Raw genomic sequence first — 6,000 nt, forward strand, 5'->3', positions numbered from 1 at the left:
AAGGTAATTATAGAGGTCCTTATAAAGGTTTATTTTGAAATAATTGCTAAAAGAAGTGCTATATTTATAAGAAGCCAAATTACTAGTTAACTAGACACTCCCTTAATAAGCGAAAAGAGGCATATAATAAGTTTCGTTAAAGTATAAGAAATATTAAAAATTATAAGGTTACTACAGCCTACTTTTAAAGCTTCCTGGTTTAATATAAAGGCGTAGAAGATCTTAAGGGTAAGGTTAATAAGGTTAAATAGCTCCTTATAGATATAGAAATTAAGGACTACTCCCCTAACTAATACTTTACTAAGTATAGTAAGGTAGATAGCATATAAACTATTACTATTCTTAATAATTAATTTACGCTCCATTTTATTACGAAATTAGATATCTTTAATAAGCTAAAGAAGAGTTCTGCGTTTTCCTTTAATAATAGATACTCGGCGTACGTCTTCTATAGTATTATACCAGATATAGAAGCCGCAAGAGTATCTATAGTAGGAGAACCTTAAGTTTAAGCTCTTTAGCAGCTTAATAGCTCTATTTAGATTAACTAATTAACGGCAGGCTAATATACAATTCGCTTTAGTAAAGGTACTATAATCTCTCTTAGTATAATTAAGGTCTAAACCCTCTTAGGATATATTACTTTCTATATTATTTCTATAAATACTCTATTTCTATTTTGCATTAAAGATATAGATAAATTAGGCGTTAGGCTTAATAACCTTAAGAATATACTTATTTAGGGAGATAATTGGGTGCCTGTTATGCGTAAGTAGGGTTACCCCTAGTTACTCCTTTATTAACTAGAAAAGAGTATTACTTAAAGCTACTTAACTAAGTTAGAATTACGCTAACTATACCATCGTTTTGGCCACCTATCCATTTATTAATTACTTAGGGTTTTTTAGTAAGTAGGCTATAAAGTTAAGGTTAAAGCAATTAAGCATCTTATAAAGTACTATTATTACTACTAAGTAAACTAGAAGTCCCCTAGCCGATTTAAGTTCACCCTTAAGAATAACTATAACTTTAACTTCTGTATTATTATTAACATTATATATCTTAGCGGCAAGCCAATACTCTAAGTTATTAACTTCATAACCTCCTTTTAAGCCGCGCGTTTCTTAAAAGATATATTAGCTAGAAACGTATAGGATACCCTTTAGTTATACTAGATTAATATTTATTTAGGACCTCCTAATTAAATTATCTATAATATAAGAAAGAACTTCTTATTTATAGAGTTCCGATAATAGATAAAGGTAATAGCAATCAAGGTTAAGGAAGTCCCCGTTAAGGCATATAATAGTATTAAAAAAGTAAAGCGATATTACGCGCTATTATACCACGTATATAAGATTATCTCTTTAGAACTAAAGAACGCTAGTAAAGAACTTACCTTATAAATAGCTATTAAAGCTATTAACGATTCCGCTAGCCTAGATAGACTCGTACCTATATTACTAGTCTTTAGCGCCTACCCTTAAATAACTAATAATTCTCTACTATCTCCTTCCGTTATATAATAAGCTAAGGCTATTTACAAGGCAATAAAGGAGGTGCGATGTCTCTACGCTATACACTAGGAATAAAAAATAGCCTAAATACCTTAACTACGCTTAATCTACTACTCTAGTCTAAGGTACGCGTATAGCGTAAAAAGGGAGGATAGTTAGGCCTATATTAACTTATTGCAATTAATAGTTAAACTTATACTATTTAGATGCCTTATAAACCCACTTAATTCTATTTAACCGTTATTAAGCCTTACTATAAAGATAATAGTTTTAAGCCTTTGCAGAATGCCTTAAAAGATGCCCTAAAGGAGAACTATAATTAATATGCTCTAGAAGACGACTATAATCCTAATACAATTATAGTAGATATGCCGTAACTATAACGCGGTAGAGGTCGCCCAAAGGGATTACAAAATTGCTAATATCTCATTAATTTTAAAGAGCAATTTATTACCGCTATTAAGAATAGAGTTAAGTTATTAATGGCCTTTATAACAGCTAAGGAGAAGGCTAACTTTGAGCTCGTAAAACAGCTTTAAAAGGAAAGTCGTATTATAACTTTTAGAGCTCCTTTCTAAGCATCTAATAAGCAGGAGATTAATAGTCTTATTATAAGAGGAGTCTTTAAATTTAAGAAGTATAACCCTACTAANTTTAATANAGTNNNNATCTTTAAGTTAAGNATNGTTAATAAGATTAANGGTAANGCTACTAANNCCCTATTTAAGAAATTAAGGCTTATTATCTAAGGTTATAACAATAATAGTAAGGAGATAATTCTTACGTAATCTCTTATAATTTAACGAGCTAGTTAACAAGTTATTATTATATTAGCTCCCTTCTTAATAAAGAATAGAATAGCGGTCTATTTATAAGATATTACCTAGGCCTACACCTAATTAGAGACGCACCTTTAGCGCTTAATATTAGCACACCTTCTAGAGCAAATTCGCTACTAATATCCCAAAGATATAATTATGGTTATACTTAAGCCATTATACGGAATTATAGAGGCAGGAACTTATTAGTAGGCTACTTATAGCAAGCACTATAAAGAGAAGCTTATAATAACTATATCTATATTTAATCTCTATTTCCTTATTATAACTATAGGAACTCTATTCGGAATTATCGGCATATAAACTAATAATATAATTATCTTAGAAGATGACCAATTCTTAGCTTTTAAAGAAGATAAGCTAGTAAAGGTAAATCTTATAGCAAAGCTAAAGGAAAAGCTTAATTTAATAACACTATTACTTTTTAATAGATATATCCTCTTCCTAAATGAGGATTCTATTGCTTTACGCTAGAAGGGTTAAGGTAAGAAGATTAATGTTATTAACATTAATTCTCTAAAGTAAAGATATGTGGAGTAACGTGCTTGTAGAGCTTATATTGCTTCTATCTATTAACCTAAGGCTTTATTTAATTTCTCTATTACCACTTAATACTAGGAACTAACTAAGGACGACATTCTTGCCCTAAATAAACGTCTTTCCTAGTAAATAAACTATCTTAATTGGGGACTACTTTATATGCCTATTAATTTCCCTACCGCTAAGCTCTTTATATTTATTAATAGATCGTTTATAAATAATAAAGATTTTAGCTCCTAATTAGGATATAAGATTATTATCATAAACAAATCTACTAGAGAGAATAACTTTATAATTTACGGCAACCTTATCTATTAGAGCTTAACTAAGAGTAAGTGTATTACTTAAAGCGTTCTAGTGTTAAAAATATATAGAATAGTTAGCGGAGTTAATATGGTAATTATAATTAGAACTACCCTAAAGATAATTATAGATTAACTCAAACTTCCTATTATCCCTATAATTATATACACTATCCTTACAGAGATACGCAAAGAGGTCCACAACGCTGTTATAGTCCGACACCTTAAGAGCGGAGACATTAGAGTTACCCTAAAGGACTAACAGGCAAAGGAACAAGCCGTAAGGGCAGGGGATAGGCTAGGAGAACGTATTAGTATAAAAGTACTCCGCAAGGATTACCTAGTTAAAGTCCCAGCGGTTCCTATAAGCCTTAGGGTAGAAAAGGGACGCCAGGCGGATAACATAGTAATTATATAGGAGATAGTAAGATAAACGGAACGCCTTATACCAGGACTTAAAATCACCCAAATCCAATAGCTTCAACAAGAAAATACAAACTAAGCATATAATAAGAACAATAAGAGGATATAAGGGTTGCCGGAGACTTGCTAGGGAGACGCCGGACGAACGCATGGCTCCCTTATCGTTAGCACACATACACTAGGAATGCAAAAACTCCTTATCCAAAAAGGAATAATTATAAATGGCCTTATATACAACACAAGGCTCTATAACCACAGACTATGCCTAGAATAATGCTATCGCTGTGTATAATAGGGACACACCCAATCTATATGCGCAGTATAGGTGTGCTGCGGCCACTATACAGGCCCCCACGATACAAGATATTGCTTAAATTAAGACCAAATAAAATGCGCGAACTGCCACTAAAGCATATATAAGGCGTGGGAGAGAAAAGACTGCATTAAATATAGGAGATAGAAGGCAAGGGCTTAACAGCTACGGGAATAACTGCACGCTAGGTTATACAAATGGAAATAACAGGCGATAAGCCAGAAGGACGCAGGTACCTTTCTAGCGTTTCCTACCTTTAATACTAGAGGGCTAAGCTAGCTATCCCAAGCCTTAACGGGCCAGAAGCGACGCCGCGTAATATTACTAGACTAATTAGAAATATAAGGGTCACAGGGGACATAAGGGAGAGAACACCCTATAGGAAAACCCCTATAGACAGCGACAGTAGGCTTAAGACCAGGACAATTAAGAATTAGACTTAATGCGGTAAATATAATATTCGCAGCCGACCTATAAAGGGTATATAGCCAACTAGTAAGAACAGGGGAAGAACCGGTAATAATAACAGATTTAGATATAGAAGCGCTAATAGGAACATAAGACACGGGAATAGAAAGCTCTATATAAAATAAGTAGTAACTAGGGTATAGATACAAGAGATAGAAGCTCTAAATATCCTAGAGAAAGTAGAAATAGAAAAAGCAAGGAACAAAGGAGAGTTAAAGGACCCTCACTAGGGGTCCGCCACCTATCTATTATATAGTATAACTGCGGTAANATAAACTACCGCCTTATAAGGCCCCTACTAGACAGTCTAGACCTAGAGAAATACTATATCCTTGCTATATAAGAGCCGTATTATAATACCTTCACATAATCAATATACTGCCCCTAAGGATTCTAGCTCCTATACGAACCAAAAGCAGCCACACATATGTGCTTTATAATTAGTAAGGCTATTAGCCTGTCCTTATAGTTATAGCAGGCAGTTAACCTAGATATTATAGTTATAATAATCCAAACATATAGGGGACCGGTANAAATTATTAATGTATATAACCCTAGGGTTAAAGGGGTCCCATAAATAGAGAATATTATATCGGTAATAAGCTTACTAGAAACTAAAGGTATAGAGTTTATCCTATTAGGAGATATAAACCTCCACCACCCGCGGTAGGGGGGTATCTATATTGCTGTAGACCAATAGTTAGAGTGCCTACTAAGAGTTATAGATATCTGGGGCCTTAAGCTAGCCACCCCCCTAGGAGCAATTACATGGCAATAAGGCACTGCTAGAAGTATAATTAACCTTATATTTATAGACAAAGGCCTATACTAGAGACTTAAAAGGTGCAACCCTAAAGAAAAATAGGCACTTACCCTAGACTATATCCCTATCTAGATATAGCTAGACCTAGATACTAAAGTGTAACTAAATAGAAAAAGATACGTAATAAGAAAGCTTAAGATAGATAGTTTCCTTAATGTAGTTAAATAATAACTTTAAGACCTAGAAGAAATCTACCTAATACTAAACAAGCGAGGCCTATTAACTACCCCTAAGGAAATTAACCAAAGACTAAAAAGGATCTAGGCAGCGATTAAAAATGGGCTAGAAGAGTACTGCCTAATCTCAAAACCGGGCCCCTACGCGCGACACGTATGGTCTATATAATGCGTAGTTCTAGTTGCCAGCTAATGACGAGTAAGAAGGAAATATATAAGCAGCTATAACTTTAAAGACGAGAGACGATATAAAGATATAAAAAACCAGCTAAAGAATACCCTAAAAAAAGAAGCAAGGAATAACTAGAGACGGTTTATAAATAAGTATACTTTTAACCCGAGCCTCCCCTATAATAAGGGCCTTTAGGATATAGCAAAATGGGTAAAGAAAAAGGTAGGGCGCCTAGTAGAAGACTTATACCTACTACCCCTATAAAGAGCAGGAGAATTATAGGCTATAAATAACAATAATAAGAAGGTAAAGATCCTTATAGAAAGGTTCTTCCCCTAACTAGCTTTAGTAGACCTTAGTAATATTATAGGCGAAACACCGGTAACTTGCCTGTGGGTTAACAGCGACATAACAATAGAGGAAATGG

The sequence above is a fragment of the Cenococcum geophilum genome, assembly GCF_001692895.1.
Source record: "Cenococcum geophilum 1.58 unplaced genomic scaffold K441scaffold_22, whole genome shotgun sequence".
Taxonomy (NCBI): Eukaryota; Fungi; Ascomycota; class Dothideomycetes; order Gloniales; family Gloniaceae; genus Cenococcum; species Cenococcum geophilum.